Below are 12,105 nucleotides of genomic sequence, written 5' to 3' on the forward strand. Positions count from 1 at the left end.
GAGAGGCTGGAGGGTTACTGGACCCAGAGGCAACCTCAGCTTCCCCTGACCGGGCTGAGAGTGGAGCACCTGCAGGCAATGGGTCCTCCATCACCTCAGGAGCCAGAGCAGACTCAGCTGGTGCCTGCACCTGAGGATCCAGCACAGGTGAGGACCCTTCAGGCTCATGCCCCAGCCCCGGCTCAGCTGGTTCTGGAGGCGGGGACTCCTGTGCAGGCTGGAATTCCTCAGGTTCAGCCTCCGAGTCCAAATCCCAGGCCATCACATCTTCATGTATACAGATGAGAGTAACCAGGCAGTGGCAGAGGAAGGGGGGTGCGGTGGGTGCAGTCCGCCCCGGGTGTCATCCCTGAGGGGGTGACACCCCCACCCCATCCCCCTGGGACTCTCACAGTGGGCAGTGCCCCCTGGGACCCTACCCCCACCCCTGTGGGTGGCTAGCCCCGCCCTCACAGGCAGCTAGCCCTGCCCCCGGGTGCACAATGTGCGCCACTCCAGGTGGCAGAACAGCTAGCTCCGCCTCTGTAACAAGGGAAGGACTGGAGTTTTGCATTTGGCCAAACTAATGGCCACAGTCCTGCAAAATTTTACTGAGAGTACTGTTCTCTAGGAACTCAGTTGGACTTCTGATGACAAATGTATGGAGGTGAGTCTGACACCTGCATTGTACATGCTGAAGATGTGTCTTTTTACCCAGGCTTTTGACATTTGAGGTCTATATTTTGGGGACCTGCCTTATTGCTGTGATTCTAAGTTATTTTCGACTGTTTTTATTGTTTTATTAACGACTGTTAATATTGTGATTTTTTTAAACTGCTGTAACCCATCCAGGGATGTTAGGGTGAAGGATAGTAAAGGTAAAGGTAAAGGGACCCCCAACTCTTAGGGCCAGTCGCGGACGACTCTGGGGTTGCGGCGCTCATCTCGCTTTATTGGCCGAGGGAGCCGGTGTACAGCTCCCGGGTCATGTGGCCAGCATGACTAAGCTGCTTCTAGCAAACCAGAGAAGGACACGGAAACGCCGTTTACCTTCCCGCCAGAGTGGTACCTATTTATCTACTTGCACTTTTATGTGCTTTCAAACTGCTAGGTTGGCAGCAGCAGGGACCAAGCAACGGGAGCTCACCCCGTCGAGGGGATTCGAACTGCCGACCTTCTGATTGGCAAGCCCTAGGCTCTGTGGTTTAACCTACAGCGCCACCTGCGTCCCTAGGGTGAAGGATAGGTGATAATAAAAATAATTATAGGAATACATTCAAGCTATACGTTACAAACCTGCCTGGATTCATGTTCCAAGCTGTGCTTGGATCATATTTGCATCCATCACTAGGCAATACTATCTATATTCCCCCCCCCAATCCATGGTAGCTTTTCACCCTGATGCCTTTGAAGGGACTAAAAATATAGGGATAAACCCCAAACCTATTGCTTACACTGGCTGCCTTTTTGTAGGAAGAAATGGGTTTACGTTAAAGCGAGTGCACTATATTGTTCAAAAAAATTGCAATAGCAATAGCTTCCCCTGGTAGTTGCGGTGGTAGTGGTTCCCCCTCCCAGGTCCTGATAGGAAAAGAGTTGGGTGTGCATCACTCTTTCTGTTTTTGTTTTTTTTAAATAAATTTTTATTGAAGGTTTCAAAAGTTTTTTTTATCACAACAAAAACAAAACAAAACTATACAATAAACAAAACATACATAAAAACATAAAAAACACATATAATTTCGACCCTTAATTTCTTGTATCTTACTTTCTCGACTTCCTCATACCTCCCCTTTCTGTATTCCAATTTCTAATTAATTGTTCAGCAAATCCTTACTTATTTTTGTCTTAATTTCAATCTTACTATTTCACTTTAACCTATCCATTACCGCTTATAACCATATATTTTCAAATCCAGCGTCATTTTAACATTCATTAATTTTGCAATATTTCTTTAAATAGTCCTTAAATTTTTTCCAATCTTCTTCCGCTGTTTCTCTTCCCTGGTTTCGGATTCTGCTCGTCATCTCTGCCAAGCCCATATAGTCTATCACCTTCATCTGCCATTCTTCCAAGGCGGGTAATTCTTGTATCTTCCAGTACTTTGCGATGAGTATTCTTGTTGTCGCATACATAAAAAATGTTCTGTCCTTCTTTAACACCCCTTGGCCAACAATACCCAAGAGAAAGGCCTCTGGTTTCTTCAGGAAGGTATATTTAAATACCTTTTTCAATTCATTATAGATCATTTCACAGAACGCCTTAATCTTTGGGCACGTCCACCAAAGGTGAAAGAATGTACCTTCATTTTCTTTGCATTTCCAACATTTGTTATCAGGCAGGTGATAAATTTTTGCTAGCTTGACTGGGGTCATGTACCACCTATAAATCATTTTCATAATATTTTCTCTTAAGGCATTACATGCCGTGAATTTCATCCCGGTGGTCCACAACTTTTCCCAGTCAGCAAACATAATATTATGACCAATATTTTGAGCCCACTTAATCATTGCTGATTTAATCGTTTCATCTTGTGTATTCCATTTCAACAGCAAGTTACACATTTTTGACATATTTTTGGTACTGGATTCTAACAGTTCCGTTTCCAACTTTGATTTTTCCACCTGGAAGCCAATTTTCCTGTCCATCTTAAAACCCTCCATTATTTGATAATAATGAAACCAATCTCTCACTTTTCATTTTAATTTCTCAAAACTTTACATTTTCAATTTGTCCCCTTCTTGTTCTAAAATTTCCCAATATCTCGGCCATTTAGACTCCATATTAATTTTTTTAACAGCTTTTGCCTCCATTGGCGACAACCACCTTGGAGTTTTGTTTTCCAACAAATCTTTATATCTAGTCCAGACATTATATAGTGCTTTCCTGACAATATGATTTTTAAAACCTTTGTGAGCTTTAACCTTGTCATACCACAGATATGCATGCCACCCAAAAATATTGTTGAAACCTTCCAAATCCAAAATGTCTGTGTTCTCAAGAAGTAGCCATTCTTTCAACCAGCAGAAAGCTGCTGATTCATAGTAAAGTTTGAAGTCTGGCAGGGCAAATCCCCCCCTTTCCTTTGCGTCAGTTAGAATCTTAAATTTTATTCTGGGCTTCTTGCCCTGCCAGACAAATTTAGAAATGTCTTTTTGCCACTTCTTGAAACAGTCCATCTTGTCCACAATTTGCAATGTTTGAAACAAAAACAACATTCTAGGCAGTACATTCATCTTTATGACCGCTATTCGGCCAAACAAGGAAAGCTTCAAGTTTGACCAAATTTCTAAATCTTTTTTCACTTCTGTCCAAGATTTCTCATAATTGTCCTTAAATAAGTTCACATTTTTAGCTGTCATATTTATCCCCAAATACTTCACTTTTTTAACCACCGTTAATCCTGTCACATTCTGAAACCTCTCTTTTTCAAATGGTGACACTCTTTCTGAATATGTCTCAGATGCTTTCCAGAAGCAATCAATGATGCCACAGGCTGTGCAGCATCACTCGCATTGAACTACCCTGGAAATTTCAAAGGCTGTGGACAGTCAATCATGTTGCCTTTTGGGGGGAAGGTATACAAAGCTGGGAGACCACACATGCTGTTTCCTTATGTTTTCGGTTGCTCAGCTATCCCTGGAAGCTTACCCTGGGGGCACGGGGAAAGACTTGCCCAAATGATATCCTGTCGCTTGCAACAAAGCGCTGCCGAGCCTGTCTGCTGCTCAGCATAATAGAGGGGGTGGAAGAAAGGTTTTGATATGTCTCACCTGTTCACTGTGTAAACCGAAGCTGTCTCCCTGGCCCCAGCCCACCACCACCCTCAACATCCAGCCTTTGTTTCATTTCATTCCAACTGAGAATGGAATAAAATCAAAGAAGCGGTGCCCAAATAAAAATTAAGATGTAACATCTTTCTTTTCTTTTTTCTTACAGGAGGAAAAAAGATGGACAGACATTAAAAAGAGGTTCTCAGCACTGTGAGTGTGCTCTTCTCTTTTTAATGGATACGAGGCTTTAGCATGTCCGCAAATAAAACTTGTATTTGCATGGGCAGGCGGAGTCCCCCCAACCCCAGGCGACCCCTGAGCGGAATAATGACTCAAGAAAACATGCTATGGGATTAAAATTGGCCACAACTTTATTAAATTTCAGATGTAGGGAGACCTTGGCTCAGGCATTGGGCATTTATCCTTCCCAGTCCCCCACTGGGGATCTGGGAGACATCAGGGTTATCCAGAATGTGTGAGGATTGGGCTGGCTCTGGAGAACATATATTCAAGCAGAGAGCCCGCCCCCCATTTCGCCGCTGTCGCAGGGGAGAGCAATGACAACGTCTCATATGGCCTATGCCTCCTCTCAAGACCCCTCTAACGGGGAACCCTGAGATCACTGCCGCAAGGGGGGCATGGGTCACCACTTCATGCCCCCCCCCATTTAGGAAGACAGACCAAAGGATTCTGCCCAAGGCCTGAAAGTTGTGATGTTTTGCAATGGGAAAGGCAAACCTGCCAATGCAGGAAAATTCCTTTCCAGCCCTTCAACAGCGACGTAGCAGCGCCTGCGTACCTGTGGAGAAGAGGTTAACCTGCAAAAGAAGACTTAACTGAGGGAGGGCTGTGGGGGGGGGAGCTCTGGAGCCAACTGATGCTTTGCAGGTAAGTTTCACCTTCTGTTGTGTGGGCAGGGTGGTCCCTCCCCTTACCTGGCCCCTTACCTACCCTGGCAATGCCTCCCCAGGCGGGATTGGGCGATTGGCTGAAGTAGGCAGAGACCTCCAGGTATCCAGCCTGGGGAGGATGAAGCCAGCCCCGAACTACCAGGAGCCGCACTGGGATCCAGGGGGCTGCGCGTGACCATTCAAAAGGTGCCCCCCATTTGATGTGGGGAGCGGTCATTGCTACAGTCACTGGATTGCTGCTCAGTCACTGCTCTCTCTCTCTCTCTCTCTCTCTCTCTCTCTCTCTCTCTCTCTCTCTCTCCTTACTCTCCTGTTCAGCATCAAAGTGCCCTTTAAGCAACTGCATGAAATGGGCATTTTCCCAGGACTCTTGGAAACGCCCAGACTGCTTGGAATCCACATGCATGTTTCCCCTTTAGGGTCCAGCTCAGAAAAGGATTGCTCTGCAACTTTGCAACAGAAGCCACCTATGGATGGGGCTGATTAGCTGGCACCCACGATGTGTCCTCAGATAATCTCTCTCCCTGTCCCCGGAGCATTTTTCTACTTGATTTCTTTTTCTTTTTTTAATTGAACAAGGAGAATGCATGACAAGCCAATGTTGTGCTTGATACAGTAGGCAGGCAGCCCACCTGAAAATATGGGCTGGAGTGGCAAGATAGACAAAGGCAGCAACGAAAATTTGCCATGCTTGTCTTTTTCACTTGTGCTGTCAAGGCCCACTGCAAGCAATATTTTTAATAATGGGAGAGCTTTTTTCTTATTCTAATGATAATTCCTGTGCATGAGGTTGGTGTGCTGGCAATTTGGTGCATTCCCAATGCTTCTTTCTCCACCTCCTCCTTCCTCCTCTTCAATATCATCATCATTAATACTACTACTACTACTGTTATTAACTGCACAATTAAAGTAATTTCTAGTTTGGCCTTCAGTTATCATGTGGGCATCTCCAAACATGGGGCAAAGGTTAGCAAATATTGCTGCAGTATAGAAAAGGGATTATTCTCCTGTCTGCCAACATTCTACCTGCCCCGGTTCCTGGTGATAATATTTTTTCTGAGGTTTTCTATGGACTAGGATTTACTGGCAAGCTGCCAGTATTTTTACAGGTCTAGTGCAAAGCTGGGGGGGGGGGGTTGGTTCCCTCCCCTTTAGTCATCATGATTGCTTAGATAAATGAAACAGTTACCGTGCTGAATCGTCTCTCACCAGAGGCATATCGGTAAATAGTGAAATAGTGTTCAGAAGTGGAACTATATCACAACAAAACAATTCTTTAAAAATATATAGAAATTATTTTATCTCTTTGGAGCTACAGGAATGGCTTCGGATAACACCGGTGGTTTCCTGAAACTCTAACAGCAGAAGAACCTGGCAATTAGCTTTGAAATAGCTTTCCATTTTATAACAAATTCAGAGCATTGGTACTGTATTCCTTTGTCTTCCTCATGAGGTTTGCTAATGCAGGAGAGTTTCAGCTCCTTTCTTTAACCACGTAATGGCAAAGGCTCTAAGCTCGCCAACAAATCTTTGCTAAAAAATAAATCAAAATCTCATGAAGTGGTAATTGCTCCAAGATGCATCTGTCTTGGCTCTAAGAATTAGAAAGCACAGATGAAACAGTACAAAATATACAATTGTGAAGGTTGCAACTTTATACATGCACTTGCTTGAGGCAAAGCCCATGGAGCACAGTGGGACTTTAAAAAAATATCCATAGAGACATAAGAAAAGCCCTATAAGAAAAATCTGTTTCATCCATAGAAACTTACAAACAAGAAACTTACAAACAAGAAACTTACAAACAATAAAAATAAAATTCTGACCAGAACTTAACTGAAACTCAGTTCCAGAAACTAATGTTTCAGATGCTGTTGGACTCCAACTTTCATCATCACTGATCACTGGCCATGCTGGACCTCCTGAAAGTTAATTCAGCAATGTATGGATGACCAAAGTCTTTTTGCCTCCTGTAGGAAACAGTATTTCCATTTTGATAAAACACTAATTTTTCCAAAAAAGTAATCTTGTGATTGTAGATTTGGTAGCACGAAGCATGTTTCTTTTTGTGTGGTAAAATATAGTGTTAAAGGCTTTCTATGGGATTTCTGTGAGTGGATTTTCTATCAATGTGATGTGGCTTCTTAGGCTTGTTTGTTGATGGTTGTAATGTTCAGATGGCATGAATGGTAGCTAAGGTGACCCAAGAAGACAGGTGATGACCAAAGGAATAAATTGTTCATTCAGATTCCCCACTTCTAGCCCAGGGAAGGTGGAAAGATGAAAAAGAACTGCATGAAAAGAACAGGAGACCGCAGTTCTCTCTGGGCTTGTCAACAGTTCCACTTGTTTCATGCCTAGAAAGCATGGGTCCAATTGGTTTTCCACTTCTAGGTATGGGTCCAAGTAGTTTTGCCCTTGCCCCACTGCTTTTCCCAGGACTGGTGATAAATCGGAGCAAATGTCAATGCAGAGAAAACGATTGACATTTGCTCTGATTCTGTGTCAAAGATTGGGTTTCCCTGGGGGAAAGCGATGGGACAAGGGCAAGTCCGGGTGAGCCCTCTGTGTGCAAAGAATGATAGATTTCATTTTTGATTGAGAGGTCAGCTTTGATAAATGGAATCTCTGAATGTGGGAGTTGCAGATCTCGCAGCATTTTGGAGTGCTGGCTTTCACCCTGGAGACCTGGCATGTCCGCAGTGGATTTGGCTCTTGGCCTCCCCCTATGGTCAAGTAAATATGTGGGAATTTCATGAAATGCCAATAAGCCACCCAGGACCTCTTTCCAAAGAAAGCCAAACCTGGGTGAGTCCAGTGCCCCTGGAACCTCTCACCACTCGAGCAAACGGAACCGAAAGCTGCAGCAAAACGGCACAAGTTTCAACTCTCCAATTAAATTTAGAAATTCTTCTAGTTAAATCAGGAGGAGTATAATACAGGTCAGCAAGTACTCACAGAACAATAAAGGAATGTAACAGGGGAAATCTGTTCTTGCCTGACGCATTCCAAACACCATTTAACCATCCCTGGTTGTTACTTAAAAACAGAAATGTGTGAACTTACAGATGGTGCCAATCAGCACAGGTCACTGCTACTTATTGAGCTGTTTCATATGCTAGTATAGTGTTTCCGTTCTGCTTTTCTGTGTGTGTGTGTGTGTGTGTGTGTGTGTGTTTATAAATATAAAGGGCTGGCTACATAATTAACATAAAATGTATGCTGTGTTTGTGTTTTGACAGTTTTACGGGACAAACGTTTATTTCCTTGTTGATGGGAAAGCAAAATCCAAAGAAGGTGGTGAAAATGTCAGGGAGTGGGCAGAGGAGGAATGGTGGAGACCACCTCCCCATCTTGACCCTTCCAGGGGAGGAGGAAGAGGAAGACAGTATAGATTTACAACAGGGGTTTGTGGGAGGTCACAGCTCAGAACCAGATGAGGGGAAAAGCTGGGAAATCATGGGGCAGCTGGAACAACACCTAGCTGACACATTGTCAGTAGAAATTGTCATCTCACAGAACCTGGCGAGCCTTAAAAGTAGGAGAGCAAAGTGCTCAAAGACAGAGGGCATGTAGCAGCATGCATAGAGGAGACGATGAGAATGACGAATGAGGAAGTGGGAGAGAAGGGGGGTGGAGATTCACTCAGGACAACGCCATTATCCAAGAGGCTGGGTTCTATAGCCTCTCTCTGTAAAGATTGAAATAAAAAAGGACTGTAAGAAACTTCCCCTTGTCTTTATACTTTCCTGGGCAACCAACCAGGAGCTGCTGACAGAATCCTGACACAAAGGCAGCGTCCTCAAGTTGGAAGGGATCTGAGAGGTCATTTAATCCAAGCTTCATGCTCAAGGATCTGTAATGCAGGATGCAACTATGGAATAATTGATAGATGACTACCAGCCTCTTCTTAGAGGTAGATGGAAAGCAACACTTCAACCCCATAAGAAGGATCATCAGAGGCAAATTACCTATATTGAAGTATAAGGGTAGGGATGGGTAGATCTGTCCAATTTGGATTCTTTCAGTTACTCATTGCTCCAATCTTAAAATCAGCTGTTAATATTCCCACAAGTTTTTTTTTGTTCTTTTTAAAAGAGGCATCATGAAAATTTACCTGCATTTAAGACCGAATTTCTCCGAACATGCACATTTTTGTATGCGGTTTTGTCTAACGTAATTTTGCAAAGGAAATTCCTCTAATTTAATGCAGTGTTTGGTGCACTGTTGTCAGTCCTATGTGTATTTTTTGCACACTTAATCCCATTATACGCACTTTTGTACAGATTGCTTGACTGGAGAACTGTATTGCAAAATTCAGAGCAGTGTGAATTTTCAAGGATGGTTATGTTTTAGTTCCCATATTGTTGTGGAACATGTGAATTAGGAGAATCATATAATCATAATATTGTAGATCTGGAAAGGACCACAAGGGTCATCTAGTCCAGTGTTTCCCAACCTTGGGCCTCCAGCTGTTTTTGGACTACAACTCCCATCATCCCTAGCTAGCAAGACCAGTGGTCAGGGATGATGGGAATTGTAGTTCAAAAACAGCTGGAGGCCCAAGGTTGGGAAACACTGATCTAGTCCAACCCCCTGCAATACAGGAATTTTTTTGCCCAACGTGAAGCTCGAACTCATGAGCCTGAGATTAAGAGTCTCATGCTCTACTGTCCCTCTTTGTGAACTGAATTTGTCCTCCATCCCTCAATTAAGGTTAGGAATCTTCTCTTGTTGGCTCTGACAATTTGAAATCACTGTAGGTCTCGGGTGGTGGCTGAGCATATAATTCCACATATTCTTCTCTTCTGTGGCTGAGTTTAACAAGTCCTTGCCATTAATCTGGAATTGGAAGTACAGTGGTACCTTGGGTTACATATGCTTCAGGTTACATACGCTGCTAACGCGGAAATAGTACCTCGGGTTAAGAACTTTGCTTCAGGATAAGGACAGAAATCATGCAGCAGTGGCGCAGCAGCACGGGAGGCCCCATTAGCTAAAGTGGTGCTTCAGGTTAAGAACAGTTTCAGGTTGGAACGAATTAAGTACTTAACCCGAGGTACCACTGTATGCTTTTTTAAAATGCTATCTCAGAACTTCACAGCTTTCAAAAAGAGTTTGACCTAAGTCTGGAGGAAGATCATAGTTATTTTTCTTTCTTAAAGAGTGGAAGGTAGTTTGGAAGAGGGATTGCTGCTCATAGATTATACTAGGCTTGAAAGGGGCATGAAAGTAAATGCGTCTTGCGTGGTTTTGATTTTTATCAAACACTGTTTGACTAGAAACAAGTGCCAGTCAAAAAAATATATGGATTCCTCACCGGGAGTAAGAATACAACCCTATTTTCTCTTTGTCCAGCTTCAGGCACAATAATTCTAAAATTAAGAACAAATTATTATTTTTTTGAAAAATACTCTGGGTGAAAGCACATCTGCAATTTAGATAGGTGTGGTTCTATACATACCTTTGTGATATTGGTGCTTTTTACAGAGTGTGTTATAAGCTTTTCAAAGCAATGTATAGCACCAGTCTGTTCACTGCACACTTGAAAGTGCTCAGGCAGAAAGTATTACTAAGAAGCCTGTGGGGTTTCACTGCTGTCTTGTGAGGACCGTTTTAACTTAAAAGTTGTGTTGTTCTGAAGAATCGAACACGCCTATTTCTTTCCTTTTGCAGTTGCAACAATGCAGTTATGATCAGATTCGCCACACTTTCCATTTCAAATACAGGATAGCCTGAATTATTTTATGGTGCCATTTCTGACCCATCTAGCCCTGCTTACCGAACAGATAACAATCTGGACAATTTATTGGCATCTCCTCACTCGTTCCATTATTTGGCTTAAAGAGCCCAGGTCACTAACAATATAAAATCAATATGAAATAATTTAAAAACTCTGCCCTGGTCAGTGAGCGATGACCTACTTTTCTGGGCTGAATGAACAGCTGTGCACACTCTTTTTCTAGAGTCCAGAGTATTTAACGCTCTTTCTGAAGGGATGAAATTGTGAATGAGAAACTGAAGTTGGGAATGTGCAAAACATGGAAAGTGTTTTTCATCCAGGGTCATATTACCTTTTGGAGTTGCTTGCCAGTAGCGGGGTGACTTTTTTTTTTTTTTTAAAAAAAGAGGGTAATGGATTGGTGGTGTGGTTTGCTGCCAATTGTTTGCAAATCTTGGTGCAGTTGGTTCACGAACCACGATATGTGCTCATCTCTGATCCTTTCCCTTCCCTGAGCCATCTTGGGCGAAGGATGGCATCCCTCAACTTGCACTGCTTCTGCTTGCTTCAGAGCTCATAGTATAGTAGCAAAGAGAACCCCTGTCCCTCTATTCTTCTGCATGGAGGAGAAGAGCAAGAGGTCTCATGGCATCCGGAATTTTAGAGTAGAAGCTGCTGAGTGGCATTTGCTCCTAGTGGGTAGATTTGTAACGGCCTCTTATCCACTACTATTTGCTATTTGAGTGTTTCTAGATAAGCTTCCCAGCTGCCCCAACATACAGCTCACTTATATAATTAATAATAATAATAATAATAATAATAATAATAATAATAATAATAATAAAGTTTTACAGCAGTGTTATCCAAGGGCCTACAGGCACATTTGCAAACTGGAGAAACTGTCATATATATATATATATATATATATATATATATATATATATATATACACACACACACACACACACACACACACACACACACACACACACAGTAGTACCTTGGGTTACATACGCTTCAGGTTACATACGCTTCAGGTTACAGACTCCGCTAACCCAGATATAGTGCTTCAGGTTAAGAACTTTGCTTCAGGATGAGAACAGAAATCGTGCTCTGGCGGCGCGGCAGCAGCAGGAGGCCCCATTAGCAAAAGTGGTGCTTCAGGTTAAGAACAATTTCAGGTTAAGAATAAACCTCCGGAACAAATTAAGTACTTAACCTGAGGTACCACTGTGTGTGTGTGTGTATATATATATATGTAAATTCAATAAATAATAATAAAAACAAATTGTTTCTTTTAAGACTATATTCAAGCAGGATGAGGACTAGGAAAAGATCCATCCTGCAGATTGGCTAAAAATAAAATAAACAGTTCTTGATATGCATATGGTTAGTGCCCATAATCCTCTTTCTCTAAGGAAGCAGAATAGGCAAGCAACTCTGAAGGCCATACCACATCTCTGGTAGTCATTACCATTTAGAAGAAAAGATACTGAAGTATCTACTTAGGAATCAAGTGAACCAAGACGGACTTGGAAGTCCCTCTTCTAGATTAGTGAAGGTCCTGCTCAGCTTCTTTGGCCCTCACTCACTGCCAAACACAAACACAAATTGTGATTGTGGAGATTTTCAAGGTCCCGTAATCCCAGGCTGTGACTTGTTTCCATGGCCAGCAGAGGCGGTGGTTGCTCCTTTCCTGGCTGTGGGAAGGTGACAGCTT

The sequence above is a fragment of the Podarcis bocagei genome, assembly GCF_964188305.1.
Source record: "Podarcis bocagei genome assembly, chromosome: 6".
NCBI classification, from domain to species: domain Eukaryota; kingdom Metazoa; phylum Chordata; class Lepidosauria; order Squamata; family Lacertidae; genus Podarcis; species Podarcis bocagei.